We start from the raw sequence: 10,419 nt of genomic DNA on the forward strand, positions 1-10,419 counted from the left end.
CGGCGCGCAGATTGTCTTCGGCATTGCAAGGCGGGTTCCTCCTCCAAGGTAGTGTCCGGCTCTGCAAAAGAAGTTTCCACATATTGCCATAGAGAGAATAATATTTACACAAATCTAATCTGCTGACGTATTCCGTAGCGTGACATCACACCACGGCCAAGTGTTTATTCGAATCGTTTTACTATCCCACCTTAGTGCGTTTAGCGAGGCGGTTTCCTTGGCACGTCTTGTCAAAGCAGAGATCGTGTCCCCTTATTCCGGGATTCTCATCAATACGGGCGTGGGTAACCCAACCGCGCCATTGATTACGGCGCTTGGGAGATAAGCGAGTTTTACCAGGCTGGTGGGGACGCATAGTCGCGTCCACCCATATAAGGGGATAAGGATCCACCTTTTCATCCACGCCTTCTTCCTCCTTTGCCTATCCATTTCCGCACACTCGAGCTCCAGCGCCCAAGTCCGCACACCCCACCTCAACCTTCTCCAGCCATGTCCGGAGCGGGAGGCAAGTGGATGGTCTCCTCTGTTACGGAGGGCCACATCAAAAAACTAAGGAAGGCCGGATACTTGTCTAACGACATTGCGCACCGGCTTCCCGAAGAGGGGCAGCTCATCCCCACCCCTAGGCCCCATGAGAGGGTGGTGTTCTTCCCCCATTTCCTCCACAGACTGGGCTTCCCTCTCCACCCATTTGTCCGGGAGCTCATGTTCTACTATGGCCTGGATTTCCACGATCTGGCCCCGAACTTTGTCCTCAACATCTCGGCGTTTATCGTCGTGTGTGAGGCTTTCTTTTGCATCCGCCCCATTTCGGCCTATGGCTCAAGACTTTCAATGTCAAGCCGAAGGTGGTGCGCGCAACCCAGGCGAGTGCGGAGGTGCCATGGTGGGCAAGATGCCCAACGTCCTATGGCTCGATGGCTCCTTCGTGGAGTCCCTAAAGGGGTGGCAATCGGGGTGGTTTTACATCACCGAGCCGCGCGACCCTGAATGGGTCGTAGCCGCCGAGTTTCGATCCGGACCCCCTACGCGGCTCGCCTCCTGGAAAGAGATGGGCCTGTCATGGGGTAAAAAAGGAGAGCTAACCAGACTCCAAACATGCGTCCAAGCCCTGGTGGACAAGAAGCTCAAACTTGTCAACGTAGTCCAGGTTATGCTCATCCGCCGGATCCTCCCGTGTCAACAACGGGCTTTCAACCTGTGGGAGTTCGACCCGGCGCGACACCAAACTCTGAGCAGGATCTTCGACATGACGTACGAAGATGCCTGGAAGGTGCTTTTCAAGGGCGCCGAGGCCCCCGCATCCGCTACCGAGGATCGCGAATTCAGCACGCAGCATCACGCTCATGCGATAAGCTGTTTTTACCTTTTTCAGGGTATTAGTTTTTCATAGTTTGACTCCATGCAGGATCTAAGCTCCCTTACCTTTAACAGGATTGGCAGGAGACGTTCGGATAGATCAAGTGTCCAGCTCCTTTGCCCGAAGGCCCAGCGGACGCTCGCTTGGTGAAGCTGCTGGTTCCGGCACCCTATGTGGTGCCGGAGAAGAAGGCCAGGAAGAAGGCCACGGGGACTCGAAAGAGTGCCCGGTGCCAGGAGGTGTCGGATTCACCATCCGACTACTCCAAGGCGCACTCCTCCCATGAAGACGAGGAGGAGGAAGAAGAGACCTCTCCCCTCCAGCGGGGGGAGGGAAGAAAAGGAAGGCTGCCCCAACTGGGGAGGCCGAAGGGTCCAAGAAGGAGAAGACCCCTCCTCCGGACTACTCCGCCAACACCGACGATGGCGAAGAGGAGTGGCCGCACAGGGCTAAGCCCCTGGTGAGATCCTAAGTATCCGGATACCAGAGTGATTCATAGTATTCCCCAATTGCACAGCTTTTCCTTACGTCGAACATGTTTATGCAGTCCACCCAAAGACCGGCTTGACGTGTCGTCGAGGGGTTCCCTGGATTCGTCGGATGTGAATTCGCTTCCGACGGCTACCTCCCCCCATCCTACGGACGACGCCGCGGTGGCGTCCCAACAGGTTCCAAGCCAGGAGGAGGTGGTCCTGGAGGCACCGCAAGGCGACCTCCCGGACTCCAAGCGTAAAGGGGATAGAACCCCCAAGGGCTCCAAGTCCGTCCTTGAGCCGGACACCACGCCGGAACCTTCAACGGTTCCGGACTCCGGTAGGCAACCTCCTTCCAAGAGGAGCAAGCCTACCGAGCCGGCGACCTCCGTCCAACCGGAGGCACCGACAATTTGTTGGAGGTGCTTAACGGCGCCTCCATTGACGAGGAGCACCGCACTATTATGACTGCGGTGATCCAGAAGGTTCAGTCCGCTAAGAGCGGACTGACTGAAGCCTGTGCCAGCCTTCTAACAGGCTTTGAGGTAAGTAAAGAATATGTAAAAATATTACCGCATAGACAGTAGCCCCTAGTGCTCTCTTCGGCGTTCGGAAAGAAAAGCCGAATAGAGGATCTAATAACATTCGCAGGAGTCCAACATAATAAAGTCAATATGCGTATGCAGGCTTCGCTGCTGGCCTCCGCCGCACTGACTGCGGAGGTGGATACGCTGAAGCAAAACCTCGCGCGGTCCGAGAACGAGCTTGGCCATGCCAAGAGGCAACTCGAGGAGAAGGAAGGTAAGTAATACCTTGCGCATGTATATAGAGAAGATGTGGTTGCAAAAAATGACAGGATCAACATGCAATTATAGGGGCCACGACCGAGGTGGCAACCCTTAAGAAAGCATTGTCCGAGGCCGAAAACAGAGCAGCCGCGGAGCGCACAGAGAGAGGGAAGCAGGAGGCGCGGGTGGAGGAGGTGCAGAAAGAGCTCCAGGCTCTCGTGAAAAAACAAGAGAGTTTGGAGCTTGACTCGAAGACGCAAGCGTCCAAGCTTGCGGCAGCCCTCGAAAGCGCGAAGTCTGCCAAGGCCGAAGCCCAGAAAGTCCTCCAAGAAATTGGAGATATGAAGAAGATAGTGGCGGGTAAGGCATTCATTATGCAAAGCAAGCACGTGAAAGTGAATTACTTGTTACTTACCCGAGTCCGGAGCTCTCCAGGAGCATTCGCAGATTTGCCCCGTAGTGCGTCTGATGCCGCCGCCTACTACCGAGCCAAGGAGGGGAGCTCGATGGAGAAGGTGTTATGGTCTCAGTATGCTGAGGCCGGACACCTGGTGCCTTTGAGCGACCAGCTGAAGCAAATGGTCGAGCTCCACAAGGTGGCCGAACAGGCCATAAAGGGCCTCATAGTTCGGCTTTGGCCTCGAGAGGCTCTGCCTGGGAGCTACTTCGGGCTGGTGAGGCGGCTGGTGGATGCCTGTCCACGGCTTGAAGTAATCAAGCGCTCCATCTGCATCGAAGGTGCCCGTAGGGCGCTTGCCCATGCTAAAGTGCACTGGGGCAAGATGGATGCGGAGAAGCTGGTGAAGGACGGGCCGCCGCCGGGCAAGGAGCATCGCGTCCCGGAAGCGTATTATGAGGGCGTCCTGAAGGGTGCCCGCCTTATAGCGGATGAATGCTCCAAAGATGTAATATTTGAGTAAACTCGCATTTGTGATCCTGTACGCTGAAAACTTGTTCATATGCGCTAAGCAACGCTTTTGAATTTAAAATATTACCTTCTGTGCGGCCGTTTATCAAATTTGAGAGATGGCGAGTCGTCGGCTTCTGCCCCCATGCCACGAGTGCTGGGGTGTTCGGGATAAACATGAGCGCTCTTTTTCCCATTCTTGGGTCCTTCGAGGGAGGCGCTCAACACAACGAACAAGGCAATCGGACTATAATGCTTGAACACTCTCACTTAGCCATAGAATTCTATAATTTTAAATTTCGGCGAAGCCCCTAGTGTTCGGAAGACCGAGTTCGGGGCGCTATCCACGCCTAGGCCGGACAAAGCCGACTCCTCGCTCTAAGCGGCATAAGTCTTTAGGGACTCGAAAACCTCTCGAACAGCGACCAGCTCTCGCCTCATCATGACGGTCAGTTTTAGCTTTCTCTACTGAGGTGCTTAGCCCAGCTCAACTGGGGCACAATCGCAGTAGTTCTCCTAGTGCTACCTTAGCCGATATAACGGAACGTAAGGTACCAAAACATAGGAGCCGGGCAAACCCAACTATTGACCCAAGACATGATTCGGAGCCGATGCATATAATGCTATAAGTTCGGGGTGCCGCACTTGTGAAAGTGTTCGGACTTCTCACACCGTATTGTGGGGTACTTAAGCCCCTGGCGTATTGGCCGTACCAAAGTGTACGGGTGCAACATGTCATTAATGAACATATATTCGTAAAAAAGAGTAATGCAATAATAGACGGAAGCTATGCATTGTTTATTTAAAAAAGCTGCGATCAAAGCAGAACGATACAAATACTGCAATAAGCAAAAGATGGGACTATTTAACATGTCCTTTCCAGGGGCAAGCTGCGGAATGTTATGTGAAACAGGTATACTGCTCGTTATAGAGACCACCTTAGAGTTCCATAGTGCGGCGTAGCTTTCTGCTTCCCTGGTTGTATCGTTTGTGCGGCAATTGTACTGCCGGACAAGCCTTCCGAAGAATGGAGTCCTGAAAATAAGAGAAAATTAAGAAATCGGCAGCCCCTAGTGCGGTTTAAGCCGCGTTTCGGGCGTGCCGTGATGGTGCCCCTCCCCCTGTGCCCATGGTATTTCCAGAGCGTAGTTATGTACGCGCAACACTGGTTTCGCAAGTTCGCGAGGGCTGGGGTTGGGGCCGCATTGCTACGCTTGCTCGGAACGTGCCAGGCGGTCTTGTTGTAGGTTACTCCGGGCGCGCTTGACGGTGTCCAGACGTTTAATGGCCGGACTGGAGAATTGCATTGAGAGGCTGCTTTGTACTTCCGCTATGATAGCCGCCGTATGCTCCTCCGTTCGGAGAGAGCGTTCGGTGTTTCCATTGACCGTGATGACGCCTCGAGGGCCTGGCATCTTGAGCTTGAGGTATGCGTAGTGCGGCACCGCATTGAACTTGGCAAATGCGGTTCGCCCGAGCAGTGCGTGATAGCCACTGCGGAACGGGACTATGTCGAAGATTAACTCCTCGCTTCGGAAATTATCCGGAGATCCGAAGACCACTTCAAGTGTAACTGAGCCTGTACAGTTGGCCTCTACACCTGGTATGACACCTTTAAAGGTCGTTTTAGTGGGTTTAATCCTCGAGGGATCGATGCCCATTTTCCGCACTGTATCCTGGTAAAGCAGGTTCAGGCTGCTGCCGCCGTCCATAAGGACTCTAGTGAGGTGAAATCCGTCAATAATTGGGTCTAGAACCAATGCGGCGAATCCGCCATGACGGATGCTAGTGGGGTGGTCCCTTCGATCAAAAGTGATCGGGCAGGAAGACCATGGGTTGAACTTTGGGGCGACTGGCTCCATCGCGTATACGTCCCTTAGCGCACGCTTCCGCTCCCTCTTGGGGACGTGGGTTGCGTATATCATGTTCACCGTCCGCACTTGTGGGGGAAAACCTTTCTGTCCACTGTTGTTCGGCGGCCGGGGCTCCTCCTCGTCATCGCTATGCAGCCCCTTGTCTCTGCTTTCGGCATTTAACTTGCCTGCCTGCTTGAACACCCAACAATCCCTGTTGGTGTGATTGGCTGGTTTTTCGGGGGTGCCATGTATCTGGCATGAGCGGTCGAGTATTCGGTCCAAACTGGACGGGCCCGGAGTATTTCTTTTGAATGGCTTTTTCCGCTGACCGGGTTTAGAGCCTCTGAATCCGGCATTAACTGCCGTATCCTCAGCATTGTCGCGTTAATGCGGCGCTTTTGCTTGTTGCGACGCGACCTGCCACTGCTGTCCTTGGTATCCGAATTACCAGGGCTCTTGGTCATGTTATTGCTGCGAGCTAGCCAGCTGTCTTCTCCCGCGCAAAAGCGGGTCATAAGTGTCGTGAGGGCTGCCATAGATTTCGGCTTTTCCTGTCCTAGGTGCCGTGCAAGCCACTCGTCGCGGATGTTATGCTTGAAGGCTGCTAGGGCCTCTGCGTCCGGACAGTCGACGATTTGATTTTTCTTGGTTAGGAACCGTGTCCAGAATTGTCTGGCCGATTCCTCTGGCTGCTGAATTATGTGGCTAAGGTCATCGGCGTCTGGTGGTCGCACATAAGTGCCCTGGAAATTGTCGAGGAATGCGGTTTCCAGGTCCTCCCAACAACCAATTGATTCTGCTGGCAAGCTGTTAAGCCAATGCCGAGCTGGTCCTTTAAGCTTGAGTGGGAGGTATTTGATGGCGTGTAGGTCATCACCGCGGGCCATGTGGATATGAAGGAGATAGTCCTCGATCCATACCGCAGGATCTGTTGTGCCATCGTATGATTCGATGTTCACGGGTTTGAAACCCTCGGGATTTGATGATCCATTACTTCATCTGTGAAGCATAGTGGGTGTGCGGCGCCTCTGTATTGGGCTATATCACGACGCAGCTCAAACGAGCTTTGTCTACTGTGTTCGGCCCGGCCGGATTTACTGTATCCGGAGTGACGATTACCGTCTCGTGCCGTGGGGCGCCCACGCGATCCGTAGATCGATCTTGTTTCCTTGCCTTGTCCTCCAATATATCTCGCAGGTCTGGCGCATTTTCCCAGTGCCTTGGTATTTTTGAGCGGCGCCGGGGTGCGGCTTGAGTGGAGGGCCAAGAGGCCTCTCTGTCGCGGCCACGGGGTGGCCGGTCGGCCGCATCATGCGCTGGTGATGTAGGTTTAGGTGCTTCCTCCTCTAATCGGGGTAGCAACCTGCGCTTTGGGTAGCTCTTGGAGGGGCGTTCGAGTTCATACTCTTCGGCCGCAAGGACTTCAGTCCATCTGTCGGCTAGCAAATCTTGATCAGCTCTAAGCTGTTGCTGTTTTTTCTTGAGGCTGCTCGCCGTGGCCATAAGCCTGCGTTTGAAACGCTCTTGTTCGACGGGATCCTCCGGCACGACAAATTCGTCGTCGTCGAGGCTTGCCTCGTCTTCGGAGGGAGGCATATAATTATCGTCCTCGACCTCTCTGTCTGCCGCTCTCTCATGAGGGCTGGCTTCTCCATCCTCCTGTGCTGAATCTTGCTGGAGGTGGTTGTCTTCGGCACTGTCCGGGGTGTTATTATCTCCCGTGTCGGAATCACCGTTTTTGCTTTGGCGGGATTTAGAGCGGCGCCGCTGACGCCGGCGCTTAGGCTGCTTCTTGGAGGGGTCATCCTCCGCTGTTCCATCGCCATTGCCTTCTTTTGGGGTGTCCACCATGTATATATCATACGACGAGGTGGCTTTCCAGTGCCCTATAGGCGCTGGTTCTTGATCGTCTCCTGCATCGGCGTCCATACCGTCGATGTCTTCGGAGTCGAAGTCGAGCATGTCGGTTAAATCATCGACAGTGGCTACGAAGTGGGTGGTGGGTGGGCTTTGAATTTCTTCATCATCCGCATCCCAACCTTGCTGACCATAGTCCGGCCAGGGCTCTCCTGATAAAGAGAGAGACTTTAGTGAATTCAGAATATCACCGAAGGGCGAGTGCTGAAAGATGTCCGCGGCGGTGAACTCCATGATCGGCGCCCAATCGGGTTCGATCGGTAGGGGCGCGGAGGGCTCGGAGTCTGGAGAGGAGTCCGGCTCCTTGGAGTCACGGGCTTCGCAGAGAATAGGGCTGGTGTTCGGCTCGATCACCGTAGAGATTGCAGCCCCCGAGGCGGTGTCCAACCACCCATCCTCGATTGGCGAAGTTGGCTCCGAATTAAGGGTCAGAGCTGATGCGGGTGCGGCCTCCAGGGCACTGTTCGGTGGCAGAGCTAGATCATGCGCATCGTGACAGTGCGGCGTGCCCGGCTGCGGCTCGAATCCGTCGAAGATCAAGTCTCCGTGGAGGTCCGTTGTGTAGTTTAAACTTCCAAATCTGACCTGACGGCCAGGGGCGTAGCTTTCGATCTGCTCCAGATGGCCAAGCGAATTGGCCCGCAGTGCAAAGCCGCCAAATACGAAGATCTGTCCGGGGAGAAAAGTCTCACCCTGGATCACATCGTCGTTGATGATCCGAGGAGCCATCAGGCCTAAAAGTGATGACATAGAGCAACTCTCAATGAAAGCACCAATGTCGGTGTCAAAACCGGCGGATCTTGGGTAGGGGGTCCCGACCTGTGCGTCTAGGCGGATGGTAATAGGAGGCAGGGGACACGATGTTTACCCAGGTTCGAGCCCTCTTGATGGAGGTAAAACCCTACGTCCTGCTTGATTAATATTGATGATATGGGTAGTACAAGAGTAGATCTACCACGAGATCAGAGAGGCTAAACCCTAGAAGCTAGCCTATGGTATGATTGTATGTTCGTCCTATGGACTAAACCTCTCCAGTTTATATAGACACCTGAGAGGGCTAGGGTTACACAGAGTCGGTTACAATGGTAGGAGATCTACATATCCATATCACCAAGCTTGCCTTCCACGCCAAGGAAAGTCCCTTCCGGACACGGGACGAAGTCTTCAATCTTGTATCTTCATGGTCCAGGAATCCGACCGAAGGTATAGTCCGGCTATTCGGACACCCCCTAATCCAGGACTCCCTCACCCGCCCTTAAATTTAGACTTCCGCCGTGGCCTTCTTACACACAAACAACAAAAATCGCCATTGCACTCCCACTCATTGTTCCCCACGAAAAATCAAGTTGCAGGAGGACCAACTGCTCCAGGCCATGGGATTCATCAAGGAATTCATGGAGGTGCAGGCCCACGGCAACACCAAGTTGCACGTGATCCACACCAACGACTTGCAGAAGGCAGCGACCACCATCGAGCAGTTCGAGCGACACCTCGAATTCGAGCGCCACAAGATCGTCAGAGTTGATGTGGAGTACACCAACGACGTTGGCGAAGATCAGAAACCAGCCCTCGTCCAGCTCTCCGTCGGCAAGGATCATCCGGTGTTGCTCTTCCAACTGAGCGCCGCTGACAAGAACTGCACCAGGTTCGACAACTTCCTCGCTGACCCCAAATACACGTTTGCTGGCTTCTCCATCAACGGCGACATAGAGATGCTCGGGCGTGTCGGACTAGAGATCGCCCACTTCGTCGACATCCAGAAGGAATGGAGGGTGCCTATAGCTACCAAGCGTCTGGACTCCCTTGGGGATGTCTCAGGCATCATTGTCCACGACTACTACAACTACATGAAGAAGAAGCTCACCAATGCAGAGCACCAGCGCTGGGCGCATGCCCCTGTCCATGAGGCACATTGAGTATGCAGCAAAAGATGCTTACGCTGCGTACGAGATATGGAGCCGTCTCACCATCATCCAGGAAGGCCTCCGCCAGGCAAAACTCGAGAAGGAGCAGACCAGGAAGCACGCAAGGTGCTGGGGCGACTACGACTACTGAAGTAGGTGGTCCCGACCAAGAAAAGTAACTAGAAGATTGCTCATGCCATTCTAGATTTCCCGTTAGATTTGCTTTCTCTCAAGACTGTCGTTTGCTTGCTCTAAATTTAGATTTGCTTGTGTCGCAGTTAACCTTGTAGTTTGCTTACAGTTTACATATCTTTTGAACAAATTTATTTCCAGTGCAATGTTGCAGTTTTCTATTATTAGAATATATTGGCGTGAACTGAAAAATATAAACATAGTACAGATAACCTTGTAGCTTGCCTCCAGTTTACATATCTTCTGAACAAGTTTATTCCCAGTGCAATGTTGCAGTTTTCTATTATTAGAATATATTGGCGTGAACTGAAAAATATAAACATAGTACAGATAACCTTGTAGTTTGCTTCTAGTTTACATATCTTCTGAACAAGTTTATTTCCAGTGCAATGTTGCAGTTTTCTATTATTAGAATATATTGGCGTGAACTGAAAAATATAAACACAGTACAGATAACCTTGTAGTTTTGCTTCCAGTTTACATATCTTCTGAACAAGTTTATTTCTAGTACAATGTTGCAGTTTTCTATTATTAGAATATATTGGCGTGAACTGAAAAATATAAACACAGTACAGATACTATACGATGAGCGTAACGCACAGAGCAGGTACACATAGCAATCCACAAAAATGACGAGCATGCAATGCACTAGTACCTTTGTGGATGCAGCGTCGAAATGCAGGGACAACAATTACAGAATGCTCCTAAAAGCAATGCACAATGTTCTAACAAACCAGTGCACACACAAATATTAAAAATCATTCGTATGGAACACTTAGGAAAAACATTTTGAATACAGAGGTAGTTAGGTGTTTATTCTCCTTGGAAAACATTGCTTACGCCCGTGACCCTCAGATAAGAACACTACAGAGGCACGGTTGTCCGTCAATAACACCAACTAGCTACTTAAAACACCCACGAAGGCACTTCGGTGCCTCCACTCCTATGGAGACCGTGCGTAAATTGACTTCACATCCATTAATGAGGCCGAGTGCCTTCGAAGACACAAGAAACTCATAGGC

Source organism: Triticum aestivum, chromosome 2A (genome assembly GCF_018294505.1).
Source record: "Triticum aestivum cultivar Chinese Spring chromosome 2A, IWGSC CS RefSeq v2.1, whole genome shotgun sequence".
In the NCBI taxonomy this organism is placed as follows: Eukaryota; Viridiplantae; Streptophyta; class Magnoliopsida; order Poales; family Poaceae; genus Triticum; species Triticum aestivum.